Source organism: Cryptomeria japonica, chromosome 7 (assembly GCF_030272615.1).
Source record: "Cryptomeria japonica chromosome 7, Sugi_1.0, whole genome shotgun sequence".
In the NCBI taxonomy this organism is placed as follows: Eukaryota; Viridiplantae; Streptophyta; class Pinopsida; order Cupressales; family Cupressaceae; genus Cryptomeria; species Cryptomeria japonica.
In genome coordinates this window covers 623,753,096-623,774,287 of record NC_081411.1, presented here as the reverse complement: position 1 = coordinate 623,774,287, position 21,192 = coordinate 623,753,096, and positions in this window count along the sequence as shown.

Below are 21,192 nucleotides of genomic sequence, written 5' to 3'. Positions count from 1 at the left end.
TTCAATGACAAGTTTCCACTTTCTGAGAGTTGTGCAGAATGATTCAGGGAGCCAATTTGTTAAGGTCGTTAGGCCAATAATGATGAAAAGGGAGTGGGGGCAGTTGATAAAAAACATGAACAACAGCCACATGGCCAGGAGCAAGAATATTTGTGGTTGTTTTGCGAATCCTTGCCAATGACCGAAAAGGGTTATAAAAGGGCATTTTTAGATCTTTTTAGGGGGTTCACATTTAGAAGACACAATTTTTTTTTTGAGTTCAAACATTAACATTCTCAGTTTTATGCATAATAGATAACCAAACTGTGCCAACTTCCGGCCTTTACTTTTATTTTGTTCATGCTTATAATTGAATGATGTTCTATGCCATCTTGGAACAAGAATTAAATGTTTATAATTTGTATAAGCTTTTATGTATTTAAGCATAACTTCTGCTAGTTGAATCATGTCTCTAACTCTTTCAACTGGATATGGTTGTGTTTGGGTTATATTATGCTCGTGGTGAATCTTTGAGTTTATGTTGTTCTAGTTTCATATCATCGATCATTAAAATAATATACATGATGTATGGTTGTTTGTGCTTTTGAACGTTTCAAGTTATAAATTTCTGCCACATCACCTTAGCTAGTTTATTTTTAGCATTTTCGCTTCCTTTTCCCTTTTTAGATGAAGAGTCGACTTCTAAAATCCCAAAGGTCATTCAATGAGATGCAATAGGTACCTCACTTGTTGAACCTCTCATAAGGTTGTTGTCTTAAAATAAATATTAAGCATCAATAGGATCTTTTCCTTGAATATAGTCAAATAAAGAACCCAAATCATCTCCTTTGACTCCCTAATGTCAAGTAGTGATGTGATGAATTTGGAAGAGATATCGATGTTAACAAAATAATGGAAATAATTATATCATGAAATCTACAACTAATACTCACTTTATCACATATATAATAAATCCATTATGCTATTTAAGCACCACCTTTAGCCTATCATCAAATATAGCCCCTTGGAATGTCCATTTGATTACATGAAAAAGTTTGCCTCACAAGGGTATCCATTATCACAGAGCCATAGCTAAACCAAAATTCTTTTTGAATGCCCCTCATCTAGCATACACTATCAAAAACATGCTTGTTTATTACTCCTCGCATGTTGGAGAAGAAAATGGGACTATAGGGAAATAATTTTATCATCCCACATTCAATCTCTTTCGTATGAGCCTCGTGAGTTGAAAATGATCAAAATTTAGTTCTCAATAACTCCTATTATACTTTGGCTCCATTAGGAGAAAGAGTGTCAAAGGGGAAAGACAATGTGCATCACTTCACTACATGTCATCCTGCATTCCCCAGAAGCCTCATGTCCCACAAGACAGTTATCAAATCATGAAATCAGAGTGAGTCATCACATTGTAAGGAGACTTGTACAACTTGTGGGAGTATAATTATTTATTGTGAGCATAATTCACAAACCAACAACCATGTGAGTTTCCACATTGGCCGAAGCGTCAACCTCTTTATTACCTTCTCTATAGAGATGAGAGATAAATAACTCATCAAATTTTTTTAGTTTCCCAACGTAATCAAACAATAGATTATTGAGTTTCCAATTGCATTTTTGTTGCTTGTAGACATTGTTAATTGTGAGGAGGTAGTCACCTTCAATCATGATTCTTCTTAGCCCAAGTTTCTCATACCTTCTCTTAGGACATGCCATAGAGCCAATGTCTTTGCTTCGTTGTTTGTGCTAGGTGGCAAAAAAACACTTAATTCAAAGATCACTTCACCATTATGATTTATAAAGATGCAACAATCCCCCAATTTCCTAGGGTTCCCTTCGAAGCACCATCAAAGTTCAACTTTATCCACCCTTCCTTTAAGGGGTGCCACATTGTATTTGCCCTTAAAACAATAATATACTTAACTCTACCAACCCCATTAATGAGGGGAAATATAATTGTGTTGTTATTGTTATTATTTCCTTTATTTTCTTTTACTAAAGCATATTCAATATCCAAATAATATATTTTTATATTTAATATTTTACTTAAAACCCATGATTCATTTGGATATTGTTGAGAAGTATGTTGTAATGATGTGTTGTTATTGATGTCAACATATTCGTGTGTTCCAGTGTTGCAGTCAAATTGGATGAGTTGGTTTGGTCAGTGTGTTGCAGATGAGTTGTTGTGGATTAATTGGTTTTGAGATAAGTATCTCTAGTTGATTCAGCAAAAGTTTTAAAGGTCTGCATGACTATATGAACAAGTTGTGAGATCCGGTATTGAGGTTGGTTTTTTAGTTGTTCGTGTTATTTGATATTCTGGATTTTGCTCCGCATTGCTCTAGAATTGTAATATCTTTGTTTGTGGATTCGACAGAGTGTTTGGGACGTTCATATTTATCCTGAATTCAGATGGTTCATGATTTGAAGGTCTGCAAGTGACTCTTTTAGTTTGACGGTTAGTTTAGTTGGTGTTTTTGAGGCTCGGTATAATGATGGTAAAGATTCTAGTAAGTGGTGATGTTGCGGTTGTTGCTATGGTAATTTGCGTTGCTTGTGGATGTTCTAGATCGATTCCTATCTATATTGATGATCCACATTGATTGTTGTGCTCGTTATTGATCATTTTCTTGATCCGGCGGTGTTCTTTGTGTTATATGACATTCATGAAAATTGTAGCATGTTGTGGATGTCTAAGACATAATTCTTGGAGGTGTTTCATGTTCGAGGTGTTGGTTTAGGTCCAGACCATGTATTAGATAACATTGTTTTGGTCTGCATGTATTATTATAGCGCATGAGGTTATATTCTTTGTAATTTGTATTGAGGGTTGAGCCGACCTTGAAATATAGGTTGATGGTTTGTATAAATATATGTAATTGTCATGTGAGAGATGTATCTGCATGTGCGAACATTGATTTGATCTTTCAATAGTAGAGGAGAAGTGTGAAGAAATGTGAAAGAGCAAAGTTTGTGTTGTGTGCTTAACCAGAACTGTAACCAATCATGAGAAGATGTCATCTTATCAATTCATGATCCTCCAGATGTAATCCGAATGTTTTTGTAAGGCAGTGAACCTTCCCAAGGGTTGTAGCCCTTCTTGTTTTGTGATTTGAGTTGTGAGTTCTAGGCAGTGTACCTGAATGCATGTACATTCCCTATTGTAATATTTCATTTACTCCTATCAGGGTGTTATCTCATTGTGGGTAGGTTCCCACCATAGTTTTTCCCTTAACCATGTTCTCCATGTCAAAAATATTGGTGGTATGTGTGTTATTGATGTGGTGTTGATTTGTGCTTTCATTTCTAATTATCAAATCTAAATTTAAGGTTGAGTTGAGTAGATTTTGTGAGCAAACTGATTCACCCCCCTCTCAGTTTGCTGCATTTTTACTAATAATTCCTATCAGAGCCAGATCCTCCGGAAGAAGCTTGACTGCTTGAGGTGATCCGAGATGGAAACCTTTGCTTTTAAGAAGGATAGTCTAAAATTTGATAAAATGAATTACACTCTTTGGAAGAACCAGATGGAATGTCATTTGAGATGCATCGGTGAAGACTATTGGAAGATTACTAAGAATGTGTATAATGCTCCTTCGAATGGTCCTACAACTTCATATGAGATAAAGGAAGTTGAATTCAATATTAGAGATAAGGAAGCATTGTTGAGTTCCTTGTTTGATTCTGAGATGACTAATGTGATAGATTTGCAAACTGCTTATGAGATCTGGAAGAAGCTAGAGACTTTGTATGAAGGTGACATCCATGTGAAAGTTTCTAAGTTGCAGAGCTTGAAGGGAAAGTATGAGATGCTAAAGATGGGTGAAGATGAGAACATTACCTCCTTTATGAAAAAAGTGAATGAGCTTGTGTTGAGTATCAGATGTGTCAATGGAGTACTGGAAGAATCAAATATTGTTGCTAAGGTGTTGAGATTCTTGCCTCTTGCTTACAAGCACAAGGTTGCCACTATTAAGGAGATCTCGATTCTGATAGATGTGATTAGAGATATGTTGATTGGAAAACTTGTTGCTTTTGAGTTGAGCGAGTTTGGTGAATCTCTTCCCAAGTCTGAGTCTACATTCAAAGCAACTATTTTTGCAAAGCGAAAATATGATATGGGAGAAAATTCTACAAGGGCATCTAAATATGAGAAGCAAATGAGAGAACTTGAAGAAGAATAGGGAGAGCATGAAGAGCTTGAAGCCCTAATTACTAGAAGATTGCCTAAAGGTTCTAGTAAGTATGAAGGAAAGTTACCTCTTAAAATGTTTTTCTTGCAATAAGATATGACATTTTGCCTCAAGTTGTCTGGAAAGAGTTTCTAAGAAGCCATGCAAGCCTAAATATTAGAAAAAGTGTTATTTTGTTGCTGATGAAGGTGTAACAGATGATGAGTCTGAGAAGGGAAATTTAGGTGATGAATGGGTGTGGATTGCTATCAAGGAAGATGATCTGATGGCTGTTGATTCTACTAGTTGCATTAATGAGGAGAAAACTTTGGCTACTAAAGTTGAAGAGAAAGATGAATGGGTTATTGATAGCGGTTGCTCTCATCATATGATAGGCAATAAGACTAATTTTGTGAGTATGGAAAAGTATGATGGTGGTGTAGTAAGATTTGGTGTTGACAAAGCTGGTATAATCCATGGTAGAGATTCTATTTCTCTTGATAGTAAAAATAACACTGATGATGTCTTGTATGTTGAAGGTCTAAAGCATAATCTTTTGAGTGTTGGACAAATGGTTGATGTAGTAAAAAATTACACACCCCTTTGTAATTTGATCTACATCTATTGTAACCACTTTGGTGTCCATTCACCTAGCACCTGATTAGGCTCATTTCAACCCTTGCATCAGCCTTTTGCCTCTTAGGATGCTTCCTTTTTTAGCAGCTCCCTCATGGTGTCAGTCTTGTTAGCCACGTGTCTCCTTTGTATCCTGTTGTTTTTTAGAGTGATTCATTTGGACACTAGCGCACCACGCGAATGTCCACACATCGTCCATTCATCTTGTGACATCTTAACATTCGAATGTTAGTTCTAAGTGTGCCTTTCCACTTGTCACCTACATATGTCGGTGGAAACAAATTCAAACCTTTCAAATGGCTCGCCAACCCTCTTTTCCCTCCTCTTCTCTCTTTTAAATATATCTTTTATCTCCATTCAAGCTATCTTGGTTATTCAACCTCTCTAGCTTCTCCAAGCACTCTCTCTTAGCTCTCGCAACTTGCTCTTTCTCTCTCACTCACTTGCTACAACATTATCTAGTTTGCTACAACACTCTCAAGCTCTCTCAAGCTCTCATAATATCTCTTGCAACTCTCTTGGATTTCTCAATCCTCTTTGGTAATATCTATCTATTTATCCTATCTCTGGGCATCTTGGTATTTATCACATCCCCTATCTATTTTATCATTTTATCATTCTAGCATTTATCTTTTGTTCTATCAATCTATCTGGGTTGTCCGTGGAGGTGGAAACACCAAAATGGGGGTCTGACTGAGGTAGACTCCAAAACACAACCCCCAACATTTTCCTTCTTGCTTGTGTGCAAGTTTATAATCATAGGAAGAAGATCATTTAGCTGGAGGCTTCATATCGTGGACCGGTTGTGAGCTTCCTTCTTTTCCCTCTTCTCAAGTCATTCTAATATTTCTCATTTTGTGTTATTAGTCTATCTTGTTGTTTTTCTACGTTCATTTAATATTATAATTGTATCTGCAACCCCCATACGGTTTCTGTGTTTTGTCCGTACTAGATGATAGCTCGTTGCATTGGTGTCCCAGCTCCGCACAGTCATCTCGAGGATAGAGACTCAATAAATTCATATGGGAGTCTCGTCTGCAATTTATTAGCTTAACTTTTGACTTTTATCCCTTGGCTCGCCTTAGCGCCATTTCGAGTGAGGTAGTGGCAGATTGGTTTGTCCTCCGAGATTCGTCATCTTGGAGGTGACAAATCCCCACCTCTACATTTTGGTGAACTCGATGTGAACACTTCTTCTATATTATTTTCAAATCATTCTTTATGCATTCTTTCTTAAATTTAAGTTTATTAATTTCAAAATGCATATGTTTTCTTATTTTATTAACTTAGTTTCTAGCTTTATTCAAAGTTCTAATGATGTTCCTTTTCATGCTTGTGATGGTGACTTAGCTCTATCTATGTCACTCTATTCCTTTGATCCCTCTCATAATATACCTTATGTTTCAGAGGATATTTTGTTACAAGAGGATGAAATAATTGACACCTCTTAATGTTACTCTACCATCTCTTCATTCTAGTGCACTTTCTTCTAGAGATGGCGCATTAGTGAATGATGAGTCTCGAATCATATCTGATTTTCTGAAGGTTGATGTTGAGCCAATTCCTTCATCTAAATCTTCTACATATCATAATGATTCTATGAATATCATTTATGTCTCTATCACCCCTAAAAGGCCTGAGAGACCAATCATTCATGTGACTGCAGCTAGTCCTTCTCCAAAGAAGGTAAAATATATTCATGGTGTTCCTTTTAAAAATGACTCATCGGATCTTTTTACGAGATATACAATCTGAGGATTCTTCTTATAGAATGGTAGACCATACTTATAACACTCATAGAAATAAGAAAAATGTCAATCAATTGAATACCTCTATACCATCTTCTCAACCAAGTCTTCCTCAAGCACCTCCACATGTGGCTAAGCGCCCTAGTGATTATGATCTTATTGAGCAACTTTGTGTTACTCCCGCTAAGATCTCACTATGAGATTTGCTTCAGACTACTCTGATTTATCAAGGTATGCTTCAGGAAGCTCTGCAAAAGATCTTATTGCCTTCTTCTTCTTGGGCGACAAATGTAAATGCGTAGATGGATCGTATTCGTGCGGACTCGTCGAATATTATGTTCTATCCCCATGAACTTCCGCCCTTGGAAGTGAGGAACTTGGTTGATCCATTAATGATAGTCATTTATGTTAATGGCATTATAATTAGATGAACTTGTGTTGATACAGGTTCCGTGCATAACGTATGCAATATGGATTTATTACCAAAGATTAAGGTTGATTTGAACTCCCTAGCAGCATATTCTTTGTTTATTCGTGGTTTTGATAATAATGGAAAAAGTTCTTTGGGAACAGTTATCTTGCCTTTGAAGGTTGGGCCTCTCACTATTTTGACTCTAGTATATGTAATGTCAGGTCCTCTATCTTATAATATCCTCTTGGGTAGACCATAGATTCATGCTTTGGGACCTGTCTCTTCTACACTTCATGGTTCAGTGAAGTTTGTGGCAATTAATCAAGTGGTTACAATCAAGGTTGATTCTGATGTCGTGCACCTATGTCAAGTAGAGACATTGAGTCAAATTTCAGTTATGCCTTTGTTTCAAAATTATTTTCCAACATTATCCTCCATAGTGACGACTTCTGCCTCTGCCATGTCCCCTAAAAAGGAAACTCAGAAGGGTGAAGAAGTTTTGAAGAAGGAATCACTTGAGAAACAAGATTTCCCAAAGTAGATCCTCCTAAGGCAAATCTCCTTAAAGCACAAAGCTCTGAGTATACTCCTGATAAGACATCTTCTGTTGAACTATCTTCTTCATCTAAAGTGAATGCATGTTTAGGTGATGATTGGGGTTCCCTAGATTTCATTAATTCTCATGTTGGCAAATACAAGGTCGACCCTATCCACTTTAAACTTCCAAAAACATCTTTCACACCTAGTGCCAAAGCTGATTATTCTTCTATATCTTAGGATCATTTGAACACCATTGGATACACCATTAAAGGTGATCCTCCCTCTTTGGAGTAGTTGCAATCATGTTATTGTCCAAGATTTAATATCGCTTCCAAGTATGGATATAAAGGAAATGGTCTTGGAGGCTTGAGTCAAGGTGTTAAGGTGCCTTTAGAGCCAAAATCATGTTCATTTACAATGGGTTTAGGTTACAAGCCTAATCCATCTTTATCTCATCCTCCATCATCTGTTATCTTTGTATCTCCTTATGAGCGGTCAAGCCCTTCTCCATAAGAGAAAGGATTACTTCCTGCCCCTCATCCTTTATCTGATCGAGAGCTTATCTTGTTGTAGCTTCTTAAAGCTCGCTTGATTACTCTTCCTCCTCCTATCGATAATAAGTTTCCTAAAAATCGTTCTTTCTGTGCATATCATCAAGTGCTTGGCCATTCTACTAGTGAATGTAAGGCCTTTAATGACAAGATTCGACAACTTCATAAATCGAGTGTCATTAATTCTTCATCTATTATTGTACCTTCTTCTTCTTTGCATAACAAGTGATGTCGAGGCTTACCTCTATCTTATTCTTCTACACATTCTCTTCTTATCATATCTTTGTCTTCATGTTCTCTTCTTCCGATCTAAGAAATTTGACTCTATGACGATACACCCATCTCGTAGTGATACTATATATCCTTTTGACATTGCTATGGGTTCTGATGCCAAATTATCAGATCCCCCTGTCCTCTGGCATTGCATCTTTTGATGTTGTGGATATCTATGTGCCACTTTCTCTTGGTGGCATTCTATGATAACATCTCACTATGTTGACATGCCACAACTTCTCTTCTCCTTAGAATAAGATGCCTTCCACGCATATCATTCTAAGGGGGGGCCAACATAGTTGCATTTTATCTTTTAGTTCTTACATTTATTTCCTTTGCTACTTACTTTTCCATGATCGCCTAGGTGGGGGCCAAACCACTTGGTTTTTTTCTTTTCCAAGATTGCCTAGGTGGGGGCCAAACCACTTGATCTTTTTCTTTTCCAATATCGCCTAGGTGGGGCCCAAACCACTTGATCTTTTTCTTTTCCAAGATCGCCTAAGTGGGGGAGAAATCCACTTGATCTATTCTAAAGATCGCCTACATGGGGGCCAAACCATTCTTAATTTATCTTTCTTGTTTGCCTTGGTAGGAGCCAATCTACTACTTACCAAATTGATTTGCCCTATCGCATGACAATCTAGTGTGTCGCTACCCATGCCGACAAATCTATCTTCATCTGCCCTATCACATGGCTATCTAGCGTATTGCTACCCATGCTGATAAAATATATCTACCTAATCGCCCCATCTTATGGATATCTAGCATAATGTGCTTTGCTATCTATACAGGCGTATCTCATACCAACAAGGACCGCTTATCTTGTATCTTTTCGTAACAAGGGGCTTTCCTCCAAAGTGAGGCTTGTTTCTGTTATGATGTCTTATTTATCATTTATCTTTATCTTATCATCTAATATGTTAGTCTGCAGCTAGCGTGTTTGTGATGTATCGAGTAACAATATCTATTCCAAATCTTAGCTTCATCTCACTAGGGGCAATCTTGTGTGTTCAACGAAAATCTGCCTCCCTATCACGACTATCTTCTTTATCTTATCTTTTGGTAATGGCCTTCCTTCTGAGCGAGGTTGGTGCTACTTATCTTTGATCATCTGGCATAACACAACTTGCTAAATCTATCTTTTTTATCATCATCATGACCGCTAGTGATGCATCAAGCTAGTGTCTAGGTCATACACTATCTCTTCGACATTGATTGCTTCTCTGACTTCTAGGTGCATTCTTCCTTGAAGTGATCAATCCTTGCTCTCTTCTCTTCATTTTATAATTCCTCTATTTGTTGTTTCTTTCTATTTTGGGGACGACGCATGGTACTGAGACAACCTTTTACATCAAGGTCTCTTTTACTGTGCTAACTCAAGATCATAGTTTCTTTATTCTATGCTTTCATGTTCTAACTCTATTTTCTTGGGATTCCCTTATTCTCTAACCCTATTCTTTCACGAAGATTCTTCTATCTAATGCATTTGTTTTGTAGGTCTTTAGCTTGGGGGCATGCTTCCTTGGCTTGGAGATTTATCTGCTTCCTCTACAGTATCCTTTTGGTATCATGATGTTATTTCTTGTTTAGTAGATTTCCTTTAGCGTGCATATTCATATTTATTCATAAGCCTGCTAAAGTGGGGGTAAAATGCATTGTTGAAAATTACATACCTCTTTGTAATTTGATCTACATCTTTTGTAACCATTTTGGTGTCCATTCCCCTAGCACCTAAGTAGGCTCATTTCAACCCTTGCATCAACCTTTCCCCTCTTAGGATGCTCAAGACCCCCTTTTCAACAGCTCCCTCATGGCGTCAGTCTTGTTAGCCACGTGTCTCCCTTGTATCTTGTTGTTTTCAAGTGTGATTCATTTGGACACTCGCGCGCCGCGTGGACGTCTATGCACTGCGTATTCGTCGCATGACATCTTAATGTTTGAATGTCGGTTCTAAGCGCGCCTTTCCACTTGTCACCAGCATATATCGGTGGAAACAGCTCCGAACCTTTCAAATAGTTCACCAGCCCTCTTTTCCCTCCTCTTCTCTCTTTTAAATCTATCTTTTCTCTCCATTCAAACTCTCTTGTTTATTCAACCTCTCTAGCTTCTCCAAGCTCTCTCTCTCAACTCTCACAACTTGCTCTTGCTCTTGCTCTCTCGGCTCTCACAACTTGCTCTTGCTCTCTCACTCACTTGCTACAACAGTATCTAGTTTGCTACAACACTCTCAAGCTCTCTCAAGCTCTCTCAATCTCTCATAATATATCTTTCAACTCTCTTGTCTTTATCAAGCCTCTTTGGTAATATCTATCTATTATCCTATACCTATGGGCATCTGGGGATTTATTACATCCCCTGTCTATTTATCATTTTATCATTCTACCATTTATCTTTTATTCTATCAATCTATATGGGTTGTCCATGGAGGTGGAAACACCAAAACAAGGATTTGACTGAGGCAAACTCCAAAACACAACCCCCAACATTTTCCTTCTTGCTTGCGTGCAGGTTTATAGTCATAAGAAGAAGATCGTTTAGCTGGAGGCTTCATATGGTGGACCGGTTGTGAGCTTCCTTCTTCTCCCTCTTCTCAAGTCATTCTAATATTTATCATTCTGCATTATTAGTTTATCCTTTTTGTTTTTCTATGTTCATTTAATATTATAATTGTATCTGCAACCCCTGTACAGTTTTTGTGATCTGTCTGTACTGGACAACAACATGTCACGTTGGTGCCCTAGCTCCGTGCAGTCATCCCGAGGACAAAGACTCAAAGAGTCGTCTGAGAGTCTCATCTGCAGTTTATTAGCTTAGCTTTTCACTTTTATCCCCTAGCTCACCTTAGCGCCAGTTCAAGTGAGGTAGCGGCGAATTGGTTTGTCCTTCGAGATTCATCATCTTGGAGGTGACAAGTCCCCTCCTCTATAGTTGATAAGGGATTTGATTTAGAATTCAAGAATGGCAAATGTAAGATCTTAAGTAGCTTTGGTATTGAGATTGCATCAGGTACAAAAACTAAAGGTAATATCTTTCACTTGAATGTTGGTGGTAAAAGTTGTTTGATTGCTCAGATTAATGAAAGTTGGTTATGGCATAGAAGGACGTGTCATGTGAATTTTGACTGCATGGTTAAGATAAATTCTACTCATGCTATGAGAGATCTTCCTAAGATTGTAAAGCCTTCTAATCCAGTATGTAAGGAATGTCAGTTAGGGAAGCAGATAAGAGTTTCTTTCAAAAGGAAACAATATACTTGTAATGGAATATTGGATCTTGTGCATAGTGATTTGTGTGGTAATTCTAGAGTAAGAAGCTTGTAGGGTGACAGGTATTTCATGTTGCTAATTGATGACTATTCAAGAATGATGTGGGTTACTTTCTTAAGGGAGAAGTCTGAAGGCTTGGAGAAGTTCAAGATTTTCAAAGCTATGGTTGAGACAAAGACTCCAGTCTAAAGTTGAAGTGTCTGAGATCTTACAGAGGTGGTGAATTTACTTCAGGCCAGTTCAATGCATTTTGTGAAGAGCATGGGGTGAAGAGAAAGTTATCTGCTCCGCAGACCCCTCAATAGAATGGTGTTGTGGAGAGGAAGAATGAGACAATTCAGGAAACTGATAGAACCATGATGATCGAAGGAAATGTTTCACATATCTATTGGAGAGAAGTTGTGAGTATTGTTGTATACACTTTTAATCGGGTGCATATCAAAGGTGATACTGGTAAGACTCCTTATGAGTTATGGTTTGGTCATGCTCCTACAGTTAAATATTTTAGAATTTTTGGAACTAAATTTTATATCAAAAGAGATGAAGATCTAGGGAATTTTGATGCTAGAAGTGATGAAGGAATCTTTCTTGGTTATTCTACTAAGAGTAAGGCTTCCCAATGTTATAATAAGAGATTGAGGAAGATAGTTGAAAGTGCTAGTGTGAAGGTTGATGAAGGCAATGAGAGACAAATCAAATGCTCTGGATATGATTCAGATGATTAGGATGTTAGTGTAGATAAAGGAAAGCAAGTGCAGACCCATAATCAAGTTCAGATTGCTCTGGAAAATCTTGAGAATGAAGGTGAAGGTACAAGTGCTAGTGCAAACAAAAGAGGTCAAGAGTCTGAAAATTAGGAAAATTCTAAGAGTCCTAGGTATGTAAGGTTGAATCATTCAAAAAATCAGATCATAGGAGATAAGAATAGAGGTGTGATGACTAGGAGAAGGATTGTTGAAGAGTATTGCTTGATTTCTAAGATTGAACCTAACGATGTTAGTGAAGCATGTAAAGATGAAAATTGGGTTAAAGCAATGGAAGAAGAATTGAACCAGATTGAAAAGAATAATACATGGATTCTTGTTCCTAGACCTAAGGATAAAAATGTAATTGGAAGTAAATGGGTGTTTCAGAATAAATTGAATGAACAAGGTGAAGTGATTAGGAATAAAACAAGACTTGCTTGTAAGGGTTATTCTCAAATGGAAGGTATTGACTTTGAGGAGACTTTGAGGAGACTTTTGCTCTGGTAGCTAGAATTGAAGTTGTTAGATTATTTCTTTCTTATTCTACTTACAAACATTACAAAGTTTATCAGATGGATGTCAAGTGAACCTTTCTTAATGGTGAGCTAGAAGAAGAAGTCTATATTGAGCAACCAGATGGTTTTCAATTGACAGATGAGAAAGATATGGTTTGTAGATTGAAGAAAGCACTGTATAGATTGAAACAAGCCCCAAGAGCTTGGTATGCTAGATTGGATAAGTATTTGATGAAGATTGAATTCAATAAAGGTATTGTTGATAGTAATATGTACTTCAAGATTGATAATGACAACATCTTGACTGTTGAAGTTTTTGTTGATGATATTATTTTTGGTGGTGTGTCGACTTGAATTTCATCATCAGAATACTACCTGCAACATATTAGTTTCACAAAATACAAATGGAAATGCTACAAGAAATCCAAACTCAACCAATGAAACTACATGAAATACATATAAAATAAAAACACTATTATTACCTTCATTATTTAAGTCTCATTGTGTCCTAACTCCACTGTTCCTGGTTGCAGATAGTGTGCTCTCAGACAAGCACTAATAGCTTCCAAGATGGCATATGAAGAATGGACTGATAACTGATACTATGATATGCAATGCTAAATGACTATGCTAAATGATTATGCTATTTGATTATGCTATTTGCTTCAAGATTAAAACTCACGGATGCATAAGTTTTCACAAATGATTAGCTTTGAAAACTCACTTGAAGACTCACTCTCTCTCAACTAAAAGTCTTGATTTTATAGACCTTGAGAGGATAAGATGATGTGGCCTGGATCAACGGTTATGATCAGATTTGTAGATTTGGATGGCTGTGAGCAAAGGTGAAGGTTGAGAGAAAGGGGGAAGGAGAAAACAAGTGTCACTCATCTCACCTTGACTGGGTTGCTGACTGAGGGAATCTAGGGATGGTTGGAGAAAATTTAGGCATGAGAGGACAAGTGGACTCAAGTCCTTCCTAAGATGTAGGGATGTTGGAGAGAATGTAGAAGGAGGTTATGAAATATGTGTATGTACACAATATTTCATTAAGTTTGAAGGTTGAAGATAAATGATGAATTAATATTTAAGAAATATTAATTTCCTTAGCCACATGTTTGATGAGTTGGCAAAGGGAAGATGAAGTGGAGATGGAAGGTGAGTTGGAAAAGGGGGATTAAATAATTTAAGAATTATTTAATATTTGAGACTATAGGATAGAAGAATAATCATTAAATATTAGATATTCAAATGATTGGAGAAAATAATTAAATATTAGATATTTAATTAATTGATCAGAAGAATAATTAAATATTAGATATTTAATTAATTAGAGGAATAGGATAGATGAATTAATTAATAAAATATTTCAATTAAATTAATTAATAGAAAGACACGAAATGAATTAAATAAATTAATCTTTTCAAATTAACTATTTAATAGAAGAATAAACATTAAATAAATATTTAATAGAAGAATAAACATTAAATAAATATAAAATATTTATTTAATTGTTCATAGCCATTTTTATGTGATACATTTTGACCCTCTTTGAAATGATGTCAAGACAACATTGTTTCAAAGATTAAATCAAGTCTCGATAGTGCGCCTGATGGAGATAAAAATCCTGATTGTGTGCCCCCTCAGGAGATTGATCGTGAAATTTTTAAAAAAATGTTTTGAACGATTGATCTCATGATAATTGATATAAAATTTCGTCAATTAAATTCATTTATGGAAAAATAAATAAAAAAATTGCCCCACTGAAAAGCATTAATTACCCTTTCAAATAGTAAATATAAAATTAACCAAGGTTAATTTTAATTTCATTTCATCCTTGTGAGCTTGTGAAGAAAATTGTCTAGGTGAGGTGGCGAAATGGTGATTCCTGTGGAGAACCATCGATTTGAGCGTGTTCTACGACATCAGCAACCTCCTGAGTATGGGGATCCGGTATGTATTTTATCCTGAGCTTTGTCGTACCATTTTTCATGTTTTTTTGGCGCGTTTTTGGATTTTTTTTATTTTTTGCTATTTTTTTCAGTATTAGGTTAGCACATTTGCATTTAGTTTTAGCGCTTATGCATTTAGGTTTAGTGTTTTTTTCTCATGACAGCGCTTATGCTCATTTTGTTAGCGCATATGTTAAGGATGTTAGCGCATATGCATCAGTTAGCGCTTATGTTTTGTTTGTTAGCGCATATGTGCTTAGGGTTACCGCTTTTGTTGAAAAGGTTAGCGCATATGCTTTAAATGAATGTTTTTGGTAGATGTAAAAGCCAAAAATCACTTTGTTGATTGAATTTGATGTGTTTGATGCGCATGTATGATGAATAGGTACTTGAATGATTGATTGATTGATGTCGTTTGATAGATTGATTTGATTTGATTGGATAGATTAGCTCTAAGAAACTGATTTAGTTTCTGATGTAAGAGCATAGCAAAGTTTTGATTTAACTTAGTGATTGATAGAAAACCATGATTGATAGGTTTTTTAAATGATTTGATAGCTTAAGTTGCTTAGTTTGATTTGATAAATTAGCAATCGCTTTGATTGGATAGATAGATAAGTGATGATGGATCTAATTCTCTTGGTAAATAGGAGAAACTTGATGTTCTCTAGTGTCGGGAGAAATTCTCGGCGGTACGACATTTAGTGCCAGAGCCGACACAGGCAGAGGTCAGACATATAGATGCCTGTGGATTATGTCATTTATTATATATGCCTGAGATTACCCATAATAGGGGATTATTGACAGCGTTAGCCGAGAGATGGCACAGTGAGAATAACACTTTCCACCTGCCCATAGGTGAGATTGGTGTGACGCTCAAGGATGTCTATAGGATTCTGCACATCCCAGTGATTGATGAGTTAATGCAGTATGATGTTCATGATCATGTAGGGACAAAGGCTTGCCGAGCCATTTTTGCTGATGAGAGCATCTCTAAAGGAGAGATACGATGGGAGGATATGGTTATGTATTACAAGACTCTCCCTATGATTCTTGTTGGTTTGATTGGAGGATTCATTTGTCATGATAGGCGATCATGAGGTTTTTCTGTTGGATGGGGTGAGATTCTTCAGAGTATGATGCAACATCAGACTCGATATGCTTGGGGCGTTTGTATGCTTGCACATTTATATCATGATCTTCATCAGGTGGTGTATGATGAGAGTGCTAGTCTGTCTACAGGATGCACACTATTGCAGACCTAGTGCTGGGAGCACATTGTTATCACTTGACCTATCCATCATAGATTTCATGGAGAGAGGCAGCTATATGTGTATCTATATGCAGGTATCCTTACTCAGCATAAGCTGGGTAAGATGGAGTATTGGCGTTGGGTGCTTGATTCATTGGTTAGTATTACTTGGAGACCATATGTTGATTGTGAGCCGTAGATGGACGATGCATGAGCATTACCATTTATTATGCAAAGTAGATATCTTATTGGTCAGACTCCTTACATTATTGAGAGACAGTTGATTAGTCGCATTCTTAGACAGTTTGGTATCATTCAGCCTATGCCTACTGGTGTCATAATATATGCTCGGCGGTATAGAGATAGGCGAGATTGGGGACCTTCTTTGTCTTTTGAGATTGCTCACACAAAGTTTCTTGCTAATTTTAAAGTGGCTTATGATACGAGATTGCACATTCTTGATCCTAGTGTTACTGCAGATTATGCTCATTATATACTAGCACATCCATTTCCTCATATTACTGATCCAATAGATCCTCCTCCCAGCTCAGGAGATGAGGATGACGATTCAGATGATCTCGTTATCAAGAGACGGAGACGGAGACAGAGATGGAGATGAGAGCTTAGAGCTTCTCATGATGCCGGAGGAGGTAGAGATGAGGGTGGAGATGGTAGTGGGGGTGGTAGTAGACCTGGACAGAGAGGAGGGCGATTGAGAGTCTATGGAGGACCTTTTGGACCAGTTGGCAGGATTGGGAGACCACATCCTATGGGTGGGAGAGATGGCAGACAGATTGGAAGGGATATTAGCAGGGCAGGGATGAGATCACCGAGAGGATTTCCATTGACAGGAGGAGGTAGGATGACTGGATTGGATGGGGGTTGTAGGAGAGGCATTGATTTTGGTCAGATTCAACCAGACCCTAGAGTTATTGCAGCTCATGGTGGAGAGGATGAGGATCCAGAGGATCATGTTCCACTTATTAGATGACGGGTTCTGAGAGCTACTCGGACTAAGATTCCAGCAAGTGGACAGGGAGGTGGTGAGGAGGGGATTGGGGCACTAGAGCACGATGTGCCAGAGTAGGATACCATTGATAGTCTTAGAGCATAGATTGATCAGCTTCAAGCACAGTTACAGACTTTCATGGCTTAGAGGGATAGAGCTGTCAGGAGACAGCATGATACTCAGGGTCTCCTTGATCATATTCAGCAGGTTCGATCAGGCACTCTCTCAACTGACACTGTTAGAGCACTAGTTCGGGTCGGGAAGGAGACTTCCCGTTGGCGACGACTATATGAGGATTTAGTCATAGAGAGCCAGAGAGCAGGTAGTTATCATACCACCGTGTTGATGGATACTAGCAGTGGTGGGGTCATGGGGCCTCCTTAGAGGAGTGTTGATTGTGAGAGATAGGTATCTGAAGGATCTTCTCTCCCACAGCCATAGAGACAGACAAAGTCAGGTGGTAGTGGTACAGGACAATCGTGACTTGATTTGGAGGCACTTGTATTGTTTATCTGATATCATTGTATACTTGGACTTTTATTGTTTTATATGTAGACACATACTATTCTATATGATGATAATTTTAATTATGCAATGATTACATGGATGATCTATATGATGATGATTTTGATTATGCAATGATTACATGGGTGATCTATATGATGATGGTTTTTATTATGCATGGATTACATGGATGATGATTTTTGTCTTTCTTTTCCTTATGATAATGATCTATATGATGCAATGATAAATGTTTTTGATTTTTGTTTTTGATGACCATGGATGAAAATAAAAATGATTACTAACTTAAATGATATGAATGAAATGATGCAAATGAAAAATGATATGAAAATTCAAATGTTTTATAGTGATGATGATTATGAATGCTATGTTTAATCAAACTTATAATGATAAATGCTTATAGTGATGAATGAATCTAAGTGCAAAGATGCAACTAAATGATCTTTAATGAACTTTTAATGATAATGCAAATAATAATGATGATACACTACATGATTAATGAAATGCACTTAATTGAATGAAAACTAATACAATGATTACAATGCAACTAATTGAAATGGATGATGATAAAATGAATGCACCTATAATGATCAAATGCAAATTGTTTTATTTGTTTGACCAAGTATACTCAATCTTTATTCATGACCGTTGATCTGTGAATGAAATGAAATGCTTATAATGCAACTGACATTGAATGCTTATAATGCAGATGAATAACGAGCTAATCTAAAATCATCTAACTAAAAATTATACTGCCATTCTTCATATGTTATCTTGTAACAGTGCTTGATTTCATCATTGAGCTTTAAAATATTGTACAAAAATACAAGCAACTTGACATAATGATTCAAGCTGACCTGAGTATTTCTTACATGGATTTTGATATAGCAAGTTAATACAAGCAATTTGATATAATGAAACAAGTTGACCTGAGTACTGCTTGTAGAATAGACAAGGATTATCTCCTTTCATACATGACTTGGAATGTCCTCCTTGATCTTTTGTCGATCATATCCTAAGACAAGTACATACCTTAATAAGAGATAAACCACAGACAGTAATCAAAGAAAAATAATCATGCCTCATCATAGCTTCTCTAGTCATGGACATCCTTGGGTCACATAGAGTACATGATTAGCAATAAAATCAAGATATAAACACTGAATCATGTATGTCATTCACATTTTCTTATGGTCATTAAATGATATAATCATCTTGATGAATGATCTTTGATAATCCTTTATTACTTGTTGGTTGATTCTTTGTTTTTTGAGTTTCACGATTCAGTTGTCATAAGATGCATTGATCTTTGTTGCTTTGTTCCTCGTTATCTGTTTCAAAACCCTAGGTGTGTTTGGTTTTTCTAATTTTTTCGAATGTTTTAGATTTTCAAAGATTTAAAAGATCATCTTAGCAAAAGGAATTAATATTGTGCCCCCAGCGGAAACAAAACTTTATTATGGATATATGAATTGATCAAGATCCAAACCATGGCAGGATACAAATGCAGATTGATTGATTCTGATATTATCTAAGACAGTGACTATGACAAGAGTGTCAAAGATTGATAGTTGTTGGTAAGCTGCATATTTCCTGCAAAATGGTTCAAAGCAATAGATGTGAAAGATGGAATGGATAAGCTAAGATAGATGGAAGCGATAGATGCAATATGATGGAGTGGATAGGTGTGCAAATCGATCTCATAGATGGAGGAACTCACTTTTTAGATAGCACCTGTTTACTAGGTTTTCACCATCTAAATTTATTGCATTTTTCTCTCTCTGTTCTTTTTTTTTTTTTTTTGTGCTTTTTAGGGATTTTCTGCTTTTCTAATTTTTACTGATTTCTTCAGGACTTTATATGTTTTTTATTGATTTTTTCCAAGACTTTATATCTCAAGCATAGAATTTCTTGAGATGAATAGAATTGATAGGTTCATCAAACCAATCACCTTCAAGGGTAGATTTTTGTATGCTCTGGATCCATATGCTGCTACTATGACAAAAGGTCCTAGCCAATTTGGTTCAAATTTTCCCTTCTTTTCTTGGTCTTGCTGATTTCTTGGATTTTCCCTTAGAACTATATCTCCAATCTAAAAAATGTGTGGCTTGACTCTGTGGTTATAACTTCTTGCCATTCTTTTTTGATATACTTTCAAATAATCTATTGCATTTTGGCAATGTTCCTGAATCAGTTCAAGTTCCTGGAGTCGAGAGACTCATTCTTCTTCTTCTGGTATAAGACCTTTCAAGGATACTCGTAGAGAAGGTATCTCTACTTCTATAGGTAATATGGCTTCTGATCCATAGACCAAACAATATGGAGTTGCCCCTGTTGGAGTGCGGATGCTGGTTTGGTATGCCCATGGAGCAAGATTTAGCTTAATGTGCCATTCTTTTCCAGCTTCATTGACTATTTTCTTTAAAATTTTCAAGATAGTTGTGTTTGATACCTCAACTTGGCCATTTCCCTGTGGATAATATGGAGTAGAAAACCTTTGTTGGATATGAAATTGTTCACATAGTTCCTTCACATCTTGATTTTTGAATGGTCTTCCATTATCAGTGATAATGGTCATAGGAACTCCATAGCGACAGATTATATAATTCAAAATGAATGATGATATTTGTTTTCCTGTCACTATTGTTAGAGGCACTACTTCAATCCATTTAGTGAAATATTCAGTAGTAGTCAGAGTAAACTTATGTCCATTAGAAGATGAGGGATTTATCTTTCCTACCAAATCAAGGCCCCGTTGAGAAAATGGCCATGATCCTGTTGTTGGGTCTCAAATCAATAGATTGGATAGGTTCTAAGGAAATGCCAAATCCTATGCTCAAACCTTCCAATTGACTTGGCCAACTTATAGAGTGAACCTATTTGGTTACTAACTCTCTCACTTTAGGCTCTGCAGGACCTAGGTGGGTATACCTACTCACTAGTTGTTCCTTCAACTAATGCTTTTTATAGCAGATTTAGTGTCTTAATCTGATGTCTCCTAGTCTTCGAATGGCATAAGTTTCTTAAACAAACTGACTTCAGATGTGTTTATTGATCTATGTATCTTACAAAAGTATATATGTTACACTTTGGCTAAATTACCTACTATACCTACTCTACTAATCCTAATGCTTAAAAGTAAAGGGTAACTGGTATGGTTAAAGGGTTTGTTTACAAATGATCAATGCCTTTCCTCTTATTTGGGCTATAGAGTCTTATATTTCTTCAGGACTTATTGTGTAAACTTATGAGACAGTTTTTAAACCCACCACCTCTCGATGAGTCTGTCAGTTACTGTTTCTTATGAGCTCTACTTCAATGTCTATATTGTAAACTACTTGAATGGATTTAACCCTAACTTTTAAGAGACCATCCAAGGAAGAAATACAAGGAACAATTACAATTCACGAGTAAATCTTTTTGATCCAAATCTACAATATGAAACACAGAATTTTACTGGAAGAACACGAATAACCTTATCCACTTTTAGATAATATCATAAGCAACTACCTTCTAAAAATATGTTAACTCTCAACACATATGAGAAAGAAAATGCAACTGGTTATTTTTGATAAAAAGTTTTAAAGTACAAAATTGC